This window comes from Somniosus microcephalus, unplaced genomic scaffold (genome assembly GCF_052327205.1).
Source record: "Somniosus microcephalus isolate GS21.2 unplaced genomic scaffold, FLI_Smic_1.0 unresolved_chr2, whole genome shotgun sequence".
NCBI classification, from domain to species: Eukaryota; Metazoa; Chordata; class Chondrichthyes; order Squaliformes; family Somniosidae; genus Somniosus; species Somniosus microcephalus.
This window is the reverse complement of record NW_028225180.1, coordinates 12,316,525-12,330,623: the sequence shown is the minus strand read 5'-3', so window position 1 is coordinate 12,330,623 and position 14,099 is coordinate 12,316,525. Positions and strand designations below refer to the sequence as shown.

At 47.7% G+C, this 14,099-nt stretch overlaps 1 pseudogene across 1 annotated transcript in view; it reads right to left on the bottom strand.

Moving 5' to 3' along the window:
- Positions 1 to 8,161, bottom strand: part of LOC147092119 (NACHT, LRR and PYD domains-containing protein 3-like) — a 39,473-nt pseudogene extending 31,312 nt beyond the window's left edge. Inside the window, exons 1-3 of the transcript XR_015074991.1 lie at positions 8,131 to 8,161; positions 7,446 to 7,544; positions 5,101 to 5,261 (exon numbers count right to left, since the gene is read on the bottom strand). The product of XR_015074991.1 is annotated as an NACHT, LRR and PYD domains-containing protein 3-like (transcript). The remainder of the gene's footprint in view (positions 1 to 5,100; positions 5,262 to 7,445; positions 7,545 to 8,130) is intronic.
- Between the last annotated feature and the right edge of the window lie 5,938 nt (positions 8,162 to 14,099).

Here is a 14,099-nt window from a genome sequence, read left to right as displayed (position 1 = left end):
CTCTTTTCTAGTTCTGCAGCCTCGAGTTTTCTCCCAGCAGAATGACGAGGGCGGTTGCCTCTTCTCGACGCTCGTTAACTGCTTCGGAAGTATTGTTGCCGCAGGGTATGATCGGACTCGTCGCCACTGTAAAGTCTGTGGGTTGTTTAGTTAATTAATACACAGGCTCCAAGAGTAACTTAAAACAGGACTTCACTATTCGAAGGTCAGGGCGAATCTGCCCAATAAATCCTGACACAGCACTTATATACCGGTGTGGTCACCGTCGGTATTACAGTATACAGAAGCCAACAAAGTAGTGCAACACCTAAAGTAGTTCTCTTAAAGGTGGACGGTTACATACAATAGTTCTCTTAAAGGTAGACGGGTACATACACTACAGGATATACTTGCATTGGAGGCAGTTCAGAGAAGGTTCACGAGGTTGATTCCTGAGATGAAGGGGGTTGTCTTATGACAAAAGGTTGAGCAGGTTGGGCCGATACTCATTGGAGTTTAGAAAAACGAGAGGTGATCTTATTGAAACATATAAGATTCTGAGGGGGCTCGAAAAGGTAGAAGCAGAGAGGATGTTTCCCCTTCGTGTGGAAATCTAGAACTCGGGGGCACAGTCTCAGAATAAAGGGTCGTCCATTTAAAACTGAGATGAGGAGGAATTTCTTCTCTCAGAGGGTCGTAAATCTGTGGGATTCTCTGCCCCAGAGAGCCGTGGAGGCTGGGTCATTAAATACATTTAAGGTGGAGAGAGACAGATTTTTGAACGGTAAGGGAGTGAAGGGTCATGGGGAGCGGGCTGGGAAGTGGCTTTGAGCCCAAGATCAGATCAGCCATGATCTTATTGAATGGCGGAGCAGGCTCGAGGGGCCGAGTGGCCGACTCCTGCTCCTACCTCTTAGGTTCTTATGTTCAAAAGTACTTCATTGGCTGTAAAGCACCTTGGGACGCCCTGAGGTCGTGAAAGGCGCTATATAAATGCACTTACTATTTTTTCTTCCGATTATTCCCAAAACTTTAACCTATCTTTTCTCTTAACAGATGTTGACGGACCCATTTGTGCCTTTTCACCTTTTGCCACAGGTAAAATCATAGAAAGGTGTAATTTTAAAGGGGGTGCAAGAACAGAGAGACCTGGGAGTGTTTGTGCACAAATCTCTGAAGGAAGCAGGACAGGTTAACAAAGCAGTTAATGCAGTGGATGGCATCTGGGCTTTATAAATAGAGGCACAGAGAACAATAGCCAGGAAATTATTGTAAACTTATATAAAACACCAGTTTGGCCCTAAATGGAGTATTGTCCCCAGTTCTGTCAAGGTCTTGGTGACGGTGCAGAGGAGATTGACCAGAATGGTACCAGGGATGAGGGACTTCAGTTACGTGGAGAGACTGGAGAAGCTGGGGTTGTTCTCCTTAGAGCAGAGAAGGTTAAGGGGAGGTTGACCAGAATGGTACCAGGGATGGGGGACTTCAGTTATACGGAGAGACTGGAGAAGCTGGGATTGTTCTCCTTAGAAGAGAAGGTTAAGGGGAGATTGACCGGAATGGTACCGGGGATGAGGGACTTCAGTTATGTGGAGAGACTGGAGAAGCTGGGATTGTTCTCCTTAGAGCAGAGAAGGTTAAGAGGAGATTTGATAGTTAGTATGCAGGTGCAGCAAGTGATCAAGGCCAATGGAATGTTGGCTTTTATTGCTAGGGGGATAGAATATAAAAACAGGGCGGTATTGCTGCAGTTGTACAAGGTATTGGTGAGACCACACCTGGAATACTGCATACAGTTTTGGTGTCCGTACTTAAGAAAAGACATACTTGCGCTCGAGTCAGTACAAAGAAGGTTCACTAGGTTAATTCCGGGGATGAGGGGGTGGACATATGAGGAGAGGTTGAGTAGATTGGGACTCTACTCATTGGAGTTCAGAAGAATGAGAGGCGATCTTATTGAAACATATAAGATTGTGAAGGGGCTTGATCGGGTGGATGCGGTGAGGATGTTCCCAATGATGGGTGAAACTAGAACTAGGGGGCATAATCTTAGAATAAGGGGCTGCTCCTTCAAAACTGAGATGAGGAGAAACTTTTTCATTCAGAGGGTGGTAGGTTTGTGGAATTTGCTGCCCCAGAAAGCTGTGGAAGCTACATCATTAAATAAATTTAAAACAGAAATAGATAGTTTCCTAGAAGTAAAGGGAATTAAGGGTTACCGGGAGCGGGCAGGAAATTGGACATGAGTCTAGGTTCGGAATGGTCATGGCCCTGTGGGTGGTGGAGCGGGCCCAGGGGCCGTGTAGCCTGGTTCTGCTCCTACTTCTTGTGTTCTAATTCTGTGTTAGATTTCAGGAGATGGTTTTATTGCTGTTCCTGGCTGGGGTGGAGATCGCCTTTACAGAAGGTAAGTACTGTAGAAAATATAGGGACAGAGTGATCTCCTGGAAGAATTTCGATCGCCTAGATGGGTCGGAGAGGAATTTCCCAGATTTTTTCTCCCAAATTGGCCATTGGTTTATTTTTAACTGGTTTTTTGCCTCTCCCGGGAGATCACATGGGTTCGGGTGGATGGAGAGTGATAGTGTATTTGAGGTTAGGATCAGATCAGCCATGATCTTATTGAATGGTGGAGCAGGCTCGAGGGGCCGATTGGCCTACTCCTGCTCCTATTTCTTATGTTCTTCTTATGTTCTTGAAGGTCTCCTAGCTGGCAGCCTGTTCCCGAGGTCTCCACTAATCCCTGTGAATAGAACCATCTCCTGAAATCTAACACAGAATTAGAACACAAGAAGTAGGAGCAGAACAAGGCTACACGGCCCCTGGGCCCGCTCTGCCACCCACAGGGCCATGACCATTCCGAACCTAGACTCATGTCCAATTTCCTGCCCGCTCCCCGTAACCCCTAATTCCCTTTACTTCTAGGAAACTATCTATTTCTGTTTTAAATTTATTTAATGATGTAGCTTCCACAGCTTTCTGGGGCAGCAAATTCCACAAACCTACCACCCTCTGAGTGAAGAAGTTTCTCCTCATCTCAGTTTTGAATGAGCAGCCCCTTATTTTAAGATTATGCCCCCTAGTTCTAATTTCACCCATCATTGGGAACATCCTCACCGCATCCACCCGATCAAGCCCCTTCACAATCTTATATTTTTCAATAAGATCGCCTCTCATTCTTCTGAACTCCAATGAGTAGAGTCCCAATCTACTCAACCTCTCCTCATATCTCCACCCCCTCATCCCCGGGATTAACCGAGTGAACCTTCTTTCTACTGACTCGAGAGCAAGTATGTCTTTTCTTAAGTATGGACACCAAAACTGTATGCAGTATTCCAGGTGCGGTCTCACCAATACCTTGTACAACTGCAGCAATACCTCCCTGTTTTTATATTCTATCCCCCTAGCAATAAAAGCCAACATTCCATTGGCCTTCTTGATCACCTGCTGCACCTGCATACTAACCTTTTGAGTTTCGTGCACCAGGACCCCCAGATCCCTTTGTACTTCAGTACTTTCCAATTTCTTGCCATTAAGATAATAGCTTGCTCTATGATTTTTCCTGCCAAAGTGCATAACCTCACACTTTCCAGTATTGTATTCCATCTGCCAAATCTCTGCCCACTTACTTAGCCTGTCTATGTCCCTTTGCAGGTTTTTTATGTCCTCCTCACTCACTACTTTCCCTCCCATCTTTGTATCATCTGCAAACTTTGATATGTTACACTCGGTCCCCTCCTCCAAATCGTTAATATAGATTGTAAAGAGTTGGGGACCCAGCACTGACCCCTGCGGAACACCACTAGTTACTGATTGCCAGTCTGAGAATGAACCATTTATCCCAACTCTCTGCCTTCTGTTAGATAGCCAATCCTCCACCCATGCCAGAACATTACCCCCAATCCCGTGGTTTTTTATCTTGAGCAATAATCTTTTGTGTGGCACCTTGTCAAATGCCTTTTGGAAGTCTAAATACACTACGTCCACTGGTTCTCCTTTATCCACCCTATATGTTACTTCCTCAAAGAACTCAAGCAAATTAGTCAAACATGACTTCCCCTTCATAAAACCATGCTGAGTTTGTCCTATTAAATTATGTTTATCCAAATGTCCCGTTACTGTCTCCTTAATAATGGACTCCAAAATGTTACCAACCACAGATGTTAGGCTAACTGGTCTATAGTTTCCAGCCTTCTGCCTGCAGTGCTCTCTCAGTACTGTCCCTCCGACAGTGCAGCGCTCCCTCAGTACCGCCCCTCCGACAATGCAGCCCTCCCTCAGTACTACCCCTCCGACAGTGTAGCACTCCCTCAGTACTGTTCCTCCAACAGTGCGGTGCTCTCATTACTGTCCTTCCGACAGTGCAGTGCTCCCTCAGTACTGCCCCTCTGACAGTGCAGCACTCCCTCAGTACTGCCTCTCCGACAGTGCAGCGCACCCTCAGTACTGACCCTCTGACAGTGCAGCGCTCCCTCGGTACTGCCCCTCCGACAGTGCAGCACTCTCTCAGTACTGCCCCTCCGACAGTGCGGCGCTCCCTCAGTACTGTCCCTCCGACAGTGCAGCACTCGCTCAGTACTGCCCCTCCGACAGTGCAGCGCTCCCTCAGGGCTGACCCTCCGACAGTGCAGCACTCCCTCAGTACTGCCCTTCCGACAGTGTAGCGGTCTCTCAGTACTGACCCTCCGACCGTGCAGCGCTCCCTCAGTGCTGACCCTCCGACAGTGCAGCGCTCTCCCAGTACTGACCCTCCGACAGTGCAGCACTCTCTCAGTACTGCACTGGGAGTGTCAGCCTAGCTTTTTGTGCTAAAGTCTCTGGAGTGGGACTTGAACCCACAGCCTTCTGACTCAGAGGCGCGAGTGCTGCCCACTGAGCTACGGCTGACAGGGTAAGAGCAGAGGGGGCTGGGGATAATTGGATATATCTTTCAAAGAGCTGGCACAGGAACGATGGGCCGAATGGCCTGCTTCTGTGCTTTACCGCTTTTATAGTTTAAATCCCCCTTTTTCTACTGGGCCTTGATCCTGTTCTGCGACATTTGAAGATTGCAACACCTCACGTGCTGTGATACTGAAGCGAATCAAACTCGTTCCGTGTCCACCGCCCGCTGCGACTTACCCGATCTTCTTCACTGCTGAAATGCTTCTTGCTTGTTAAAGCCAGGCTGACCTCTCTCACCCCTTCTTCAACCGCCTGTTCTAGTCTGTCCCGATAGTATACCGTGCATCTGTACAGCTCGAAATCATCTGACAGGATCTCACGGATTGTAGTGCCTGGACCTGTGAAATTTCGAAAACGAAACGCTGAACAAAATTTGGGCTTTTGTTACTTCTTTGAAAGGAGACTTAAATAATGGACTGGTAATGAACCCCGTGCTTTCTTGACAAACAATGACTTGCATCTATACAACGCCTTTAACATCACCAAACGTCCCAAGGTGCTTCACAGGAGCTTTAGAAACCAAAATTTGATGCTGAGCCACATAAGGAACAACGTCCCCGAACTTGTGTATCACTCTTGCTTTTCGAAACTTGCTCTTAAAAATGAAGGGGGAGAAATTCGGTCTTGCCCCATTTGGGGCGCAATTATCGGCCGGGCGCAAAGTTTAGCGCCTGGCGCTAATTATCCCTTCCGGCTGCAAACTTGGCCTCTATCGCCCCTGGAGGTGATTGGAGCGCTAAATCAGGCGCTTCACACCTGTCTTAAGGCGCTAACGCCGAGGAGCGAGGCGCTACCTCAGAGCGCTGGCGAAGCTCATGTGATGTCAGTCAGTAATGGAACACAGAGACACTGGCGCTGGCCAGTTCTTAAAGGGGAGGGTCGATCTTGCTCTCCATCCACATCCTGCTCATTGCAGCCTTGAATCTCGGCCTGGAGAGACCTGTACATCAAATCTGCTGGAAAGAACAATGGAGAGACCCAGGGAAAGAGCTCAGAGTGCAGCCCCCACAGTCTCTTCTAAATCGATGCAAGGAAGGTCAAATCAAAATGAACCTGCAAAGTGCTGCTCAGTACCTGAAACTCCTTCACACAGCGTTGAATCTGTCCAGAAGTCTCTCTCTCTCTCAGAATGCTTGGTGCAAAAATGTCGCCAACAAAAAAAGGCAGGAAGTGGCCGCCTTTAAATAGCGCTCCCCCAGTCCCTTCCCGACTGCAAAACGCTCCCCTCAACCTGTCGTTGCTAGCGGCAGGCGGAAAGGCAGGGGGCGCCACTCAATATCTGGTCCGGGGCGCTACCGGGGCGTTGCACGCTCGACTGACGTCACGATCTGCGGGCGCAGGAGATCGTGGCGGTAGTGTTTAGCGCCGCCGCAACATGTCTGGTTAATTTCGCGAGCGGCGCAAACATCGCCACACCCGGGCGCTAGTTGCTTTGTGCCCCATTAGCTCCCTCTTAAGGCGCTAACGAAAGGCGCAAAGCAACCGAATTTTTCCCTCAGTTCCTTAAAACGTCACTGTAGCCTGTGGATACTGCTGTAATACTGAGCGGGATTGTTACATAGGCCATTAGAGCCCATTGAGCCTGTTCCGCCATTCAATGAGATCATGGCCTGATCTGCGACCTGACTCCATACGGGCGGCCCGTATCCCTTAATACCTTTGGTTAACGAAAATCTATCAATCTCCGATTTAAAATTAACTCGGAGCTATTAGGACAGGTGACCTAACCCTGGTCAAAGAGGTAGGTTTTAAGGAGCGTCTTAAAGAAGAAGAGAGAGAGAGGTGGAGGTTCAGGGTGGGAATTACGGAAGAAGCTGTTTCCACTGGCAGAAGGGTCAGTAACCAGAGGACACAGATTTAAGATAATTGGCAAAAGAACCAGAGGCGACATGAGGAAACATTTGTTTATGCAGCGAGTCGTTATGATCTGGAATGCGCTGCCTGAAAGGGCGGTGGAAGCAGATTCAATAGTAACTTTCAAAAGGGGGAATTCAGCACAGGAGGACACGGATCTAAGGTGACTGGCAGAAGAACCAAAGGCGACATGGGGAAAAACATTTTTACGCAGCGAGTGGTTAGGATTTAGAAAGCACTGTCTGAAAGAGCGGTGGAGGCAGACTCAATTGTGGCTTTCAAAAGGAGAATTGGATAAGTACCTGAAGGAAAAAAATTTGCAGGGCTCCGGGGAAAGGGCGGGGGAGTGGGGCTAGCTGAATTGCTCTTACAGAGAGCCAGCACGGGGCTCGATGGGCCGAATGGACTCCTTCTGTGCTGTAACCATTCTATGAATCCAGGAGGCCATTCGGCCCATCGTACCTGCGCCGGAATTGGATAAATACTTGAAGGGGCGAAGAAAAATGACAGGGCTATGGGGAGAAAAAGAGCAGGTGTGTGAGACAAAATCGAGAGCTCTTTCAAAGAGCCGGCGCAGGCGCGGTGGGCCGAATGGCCCCCTCTGCGCCATGTGGTCCCATGGCTGTGAGGAGACGGTCGACTACTGAAGGGTTTCTCTCTGAACCTGCCTGTGTCCAATCTCTTCCGTTTCGCAGTGGCCGCATCCTCTGTGGAGAGTGGACCTTCAGCCATGGTGAGGACGAGTGACGTTCCTCGACTCCGGTGCTCTGAAATATATATAACAGGAGAGGGAATTGGTCACAGAATCATAGAATGGTTATAGCACGGAAGAAGGCAGCCATTCGGCCCGTGCCAGCTCTCAGCTAGTCCCACTCCCCCGCCCTTTCCCCGGAGCCCTGCAAATTATTTTCCTTCAGAAACTTATCCAATTCCCTTTTGAAAGACACGATTGAGTCTGCCTCCACACTCAGCTGCGTTCCAGATTCTAACCAATCGCTGCGTAAAAAAGTTTTTCCCCATGTCGCCTTTGGTTCTTCTGCCAATCACCTTAAATCTGCGCCTTGACCCTTCCGCCAATGTGAACGGTTTCCCCCTCTGTCTGGAGACCTCATAATTTTGAACACCGCTGTCAAATCTTCTCTCCTCCAACCCCCAGCTTCTCCAGTCCATCCACGTACCTGAAGTCCCTCATTCTTGAAATCCTTTCTGCACCTTCTCTAAGGACTTCAACATCCATTCCTAAAGTGCGGTGCCCAGAATTGGACATTACTACTCCAGTTGTTCCTGTTTTATACAGGTTCATCCTAATTTCCACACTTTGCTGCTCTATATTTCTATTTATATGACATTTACCTTTCTCCACAGTCTGTACCAGAGAAACCATCATCACTTTTCTCTGAAATAACTTTACATTTCCAGCATTTACTACCCATTTCAAAACTTCAGGGTCAACACTGCTGAGTGTGAATTGATTTAATTACCTGCGGTGGCGAGATTTAAATTACCTGCGCTGAGTGGGATTTGAACCCCCCACCCTCCGGCTAACCAACCCAGCGCACTCACCACTCTGCCACCCAACTCCTGCGCAGGAGCACAGTTAACCTTCAAAGTGGTGACCTTCCTGCGTCGAGATTCAAACCGGCTGCAGATTCCCGCCCAGCGAAAGGCAGCACTGCGCCTGCGTGACAGCATGAGGGGGCGGAGCCATCGGGCGGCACTGCGCCAACGTCACAGCAAGAGGGGGGGGCGGAGCCATCGGGCGGCACTGCGCTTACGACACAGTAAGAGGGGCGGAGCCATCGGGCGGCGCTGCGCTTACGTCACAGCAAGAGGGGGCGGAACCATTCGCAGCACTGCGCTTACGTCACAGCAAGAGGGGGCGGAACCATTCGCAGCACTGCGCTTACGTCACATCAAGAGGGGGCGGAGCCAGACGGCAGCACTACGCCTACGTCACAGCAAGAGGGGGCGGAGCCAGACGGCAGCACTGTGATGCGTCACCGCACGGGGGGGGCGGGCGGAGCCCTACGGCAGCATTGCGCATGCGTCATTTGGCAAGCGAGCAACTGCGCCTGCGTGTTACCTTGGGGGGCGGGGCTTGTGTGACATCTTTTTCAGGCCATTTAAAGCTGGCCAAGGGGAGAGAAGCTGAGGGTCAGAGAGAGAGTGACCCAGCACAGGAAGAGGCCACTCAGCCCAGCCTGACTGTGCTGGCTCTGTGAAAGAGCCCCCCAGTTAGTCCCACTGCCCCCCCCCACCCCCCCATAGCCCCGGCAAAAATGTCTCCCTTTTTCCAGTATTTATCCAATTCCCCTTTTGAAAGTTACTATTGAATCTGCTTCCGCCGCCCTTTCAGTTAGCGCATTCCAGATCACAACAACTCACTGCGTAAACAAATATCTCCTCATGTCATAGAGTCATAACGGCACAGAAGGAGGCCATTCGGCCCATCGAGTCCGTGCCGGCTCTCTGTAGAGCAATCCAGTCAGTCCCATTGCCCCGCTCTCTCCCCGTAGCCCTGCAGGTTTATTTCCCTCAAGTGCCTATCCAGTCTCCCCTTGAAAACAGTGTCTCTGCTTCCACCACTTCCGTTGACAGAGAGTTCCAGGTCATTGCCAATGTTTCTCCTCACATCCCCCCTGTATCTCTTGCCCAAAACCTTAAATCTGTGTCCCCTAGTCCTTGTACCATCAACTAGTGGGAACAGCCTTTCCCCGTCTAGCCTATCCAAACCCGTCATAATCTTGTACACCTCGATCAAATCACCCCGCAACCTCCTTTGCTCTAATGAAAACAAATCCAGCTTCTCCAACCTGTCCTTGTAGCTAAGACCCCTCATCCCCGGAACCATTCTGGTAAATCTCCTCTGCACCCTCTCGAGGGCCTTCACATCCTTCCTAAAGTGTGGTGACCAGAACTGGACGCAATACTCCAGTTGTGGCCTAACCAGCGCTTTATAACTTCTCTACTTTTGTACTCAATACCTCTATTTATGAAGCCCAAGATCCCATATGCTTTGTTAACCACTCTCTCAATATGTCCCGCCACCTTCAAGGACCTATGCACATTAACTCCCAGGTCCCTCTGTCCCTGCACACTCTTTTAAACTGTGCCATTAAGTGTATATTGCCTCTCCGTGCTCCTTCTGCCAAAATGCATCACCTCACACTTCTCTATTAAATTCCATCTGCCACTTGTCTGCCCATTCTGCTAGCCTTTCTATGTCCTGTTGCAGTCGATTGCTATCATCCTCACTGTTTGCCACACCCCCAAGTTTGGTGTCATCGGAAAATTTAAAAATTCTACTCTGTATTCCAATATCCAGGTCATTTATATATATCAAATAAAGCAGTGGCCCCAGCACTGACCCTTGGGGAACATCACTGTCTACTGTCCTCCAGTCTGAAAAACAGCCATTTACAACTTGCTGTTTTCTGTCCTTAAGCCAATTCCTTATCCAAGCTGCCACTGATCCACCTATTCCATGAGCTTCAATTTTGTTAACCAGCCTACTGTGTGATACTTTGTCAAACACCTTCCGAAAATCCATGTAGACATTTTCCATTGCATTCCCCTCATCAATCCTTTCTGTTACTTCATCAAAATATTCAATTAGATCAGTCATACACGATCTGCCTTTTACAAAATAACAACAGAAAATGCTGGAAAAACTCAGCAGGCCAGGCAACATCCGTGGCGAAAAATTAGAGTTGACGTTTCGGGTTTAACCCTTTTACAAATTTGTGTTGGCTCTCCTTAATTAGCTCATTAATTTTTTCCTTGATTATTGTTTCTAAAACTTTACCCACCACTGATGTTAAACTGATCAGCCTGTAGTTACTAGGATTGTCCTTACACCCTTTCTTGAACAATGGTGTCACATTTGCCACTTTCCAATCGCCTTAAATCTGTGTCCTCTGGTTACCGACCCTCCTGCCACTGGAAAGTTTCTCCTTATTTAATCTATCAAACCCCTTCATGATTTTGAACACCTCTATCAAATCTCCACTTAACCTTCTCTGCTCTAAGGAGAACAATCCCAGCTTCTCCAGTCTCTCCACATAACTGAAGTCCCTCATCCCTGGTACCATTCTGGTCAATCTCCCCTTAACCTTCTCTGCTCTAAGGAGAACAATCCCAGCTTCTCCAGTCTCTCCACATAACTGAAGTCCCTCATCCCTGGTACCATTCTAGTTAATCTCCCCTTAACCTTCTCTGCTCGAAGGAGAATGTAATGTATACAACATTGAAGGGACTACTTTGTTTTACGGATGTACATCCTTAGTTGCGAGCGTATATAACAGACGCGTATCGATTTGTATAGTCAGTGCCGAAGTTCCAGTTAACCAGTAAAGATCACTTGAAGTTACTCTCAGCCTCTGCTGCTTTATTATTTTATGTAGTTGTGTATAAAGGTACAAACACAACAAATTGGCGACGAGAATTATGAACCTACGTCTTCCTATTCTGGCATCGCATCCAGAGGACACCGAAACTTGGAAGAAAGGAGCGAGAAAGCAGAGAAAACGGAGCACGCTTGCTAAGCTAGGCAGGGGATACGTAAGTCAAGTGAAAAGTGCACAGTGACTTGCATGACGCTAGCTAACTAGTAAAGAAAGAAAAACGGGTTTGGAAAAAAAAAATGGTGATGATTGGCACTATTGCAGCATTTGATAGCAGCATTGAAGACTGGGCAACTTACATTGAAAGAGTGGAGTTGTACTGTGAGGCTAACGGAGTGGAGGTAGAAAAGAAAGCCACTGATTTGCTGAGTGTTATGGGCGCAAAGACATATGGGCTGCTACGTAGTTTATTAACCCCTGAAAAGCCAGCAAACAAAACATTCAAACAAATACTGGACACACTCCAAGACCATTTAAGCCCCAAACCACTGCTCATAGCTGAAAGATTTAAATTCCATAAACGGAACCAGAGCAAAAATGAAAGCATTTCTGAATATTTGGCAAAGTTGCGTAAATTATCAGAACATTGCCAATTTGGAGTGGGCTTATCAGACACATTGAGGGACAGATTTGTGTGTGGCATGCAAAATGAAAGCACACAAAAGAAGCTCTTGTCTGAAAAAAACCTCACATTGGAGAAGGCTCTGAGTATCGCAATATCAATGGAAGCAGCAGCACGTGGCGCTTTAGAAATTCAACAAAAATCCCTGGAATATTCAACTAATAAAATGTCACTGAAACAAGAAAAGAAGTGTTATCGCTGTGGCAAAATGTCACGACCACAATGACTTGGTTTAAAGACAAAGACTGCAGACAATGTGGCAGACGAGGGCACATTGAAAGAGTCTGCAAAGCAAATAAGAAGCAGAAAACTGATACAATACAGAGTAACAAGAAGGTACATCAAGTGACTGACAACAAGAAACCTTTCAAAGAAAGATACAAGAAGGTACACCACGTGACTGGAAACAGTTCAGATAAAAAAAAGTGACAGACTCAGAGGAAGAGGATTTGGCTTGTCTGAAACTACACAGTGTGAAAGAGACAGAGGATCACAGAATAATATGGATTACTCCAGAAGTGGCAGGAATTAGGCTGAAAATGGAGTTGGACACAGACTCAGCTTTAACAGTGATCTCTGTACATGACTACAAACGACTGTTTTCACACATACTGCTAAGGCCAACTAAAGTACTGTTAAAGACATACACAGGACAAAGAGTGTGCCCCAAAGGTAAAATAAAAGTGACAGTGACATACAAAGAAAAGAAAATACCACAATTGAACCTCTATGTACTGAAAAATGAAGGACCACCATTGCTGAGACGCGAATGGCTCAGGAAAATACAGTTGCATTGGCACACCATCCAAGCACTGTTTGTGTCAGCAAAGGAGGACAGCAACGCCACTCCTGAGAGACTGTCACAAATACTCTCTGACTCTCAGGAAGTGTTCAAGAAGGGAATAGGAACACTTAAGGGCATGAAAGCAAAAATTAAGATTGAGGAGAACGCAAATCCAAAGTTCCACAAGGCCAGACCAGTGCCTTATGCAATTCGCCCTTCAGTAGAAGCAGAGCTGGAGAGCTTGGAGAAGTTAGGGGTCCTGTCCAAGGTGGATTGGAGTGAATGGGCCACACCTATAGTTCCAGTGATGAAGAAAACCTCCAGCACAAAACCAGGAAAGCCAAGAAAAGTGCGCATCTGCAGAGACTTTAAAGTGACTGTTAACCCAGTCCTCCACACTGTACAGTACCCATTGCCTCGCATTGAGGACATCTTTGCTTCCCTGTCAAGAGGGGAACGCTTCACAAAGATTGACTTGGCCCAGGCCTATCTCCAAATGGAAATTGATGATGCATCAAAGAAGTACCTGACAATAAATACGCACAAAGGCCTTTACCAGTACAATCGGCTGGTATTCGGAATAGCATCAGCTCCTGCAATCTGCAAAGGGCAATGGACCAAGTCCTGCAGGGGATCCCAGGTACTCAGTGATATCTTGATGACATCATCATTACTGGCAAGAATGACAATGACCACCTTTCCAACCTCGAACAGGTGCTCATCAGGTTACGGGAGTATGGGCTCCGAGCGAACCGAGACAAGTGTGAGTTTTTCAAAAAGGGAATCTCATACTGTTGACATGTGATTGACAAGGACGGTTTACACAAGTCTCCAGACAAGATTGAAGCTGTGATTAATGCACCAACACCTGAAAATGTGTCTCAGTTGAGATCATATCTTGGACTGGTGAACTACTATCACAAGTTCTTGCCCAACCTATCCACAGTGTTACATCCACTAAATGCACTGCTACAGACAGGGTCACAATGGAAGTGGAGTGACAGCTGTGAACAAGCTTTTCAAGAGAGTAAAAGACTCATTACTTCAGAAGAGGTGCTAGCTCACTTTGACCCATCCTTACCTATTCGACTGGCATGTGATGCTTCACCCCATGGCATTGGTGCCGTGTTGTCACATAAGTTCCCAGACGGCTCAGAAAGACCAATAGCCTTTGCCTCAAGATCATTGACTACAGCTGAACGCAATTATGCACAGATTGACCGAGAGGCCCTCAGCCTTGTGTGGGGAGTCAAGAAATTCAACCACTACTTGTATGATCAACAGTTTACACTGTTAACTGACCACCAGCCTCTCGTTTCAATCTTCAACCCAAGGAAGGGCATTCCAGTGATGATGGCACAACGGCTGCAGCGATGGTCACTCTTCCTAGGGGCTCACCTGTATGACATTGAATACAAGGGGACCAAGCAACATGGCAACGCCGATGGTTTGTCACGTTTACCACTGCCGACCTCAGAGAGAACTACAACAGTTGACTCAGCAGAGGTATTTC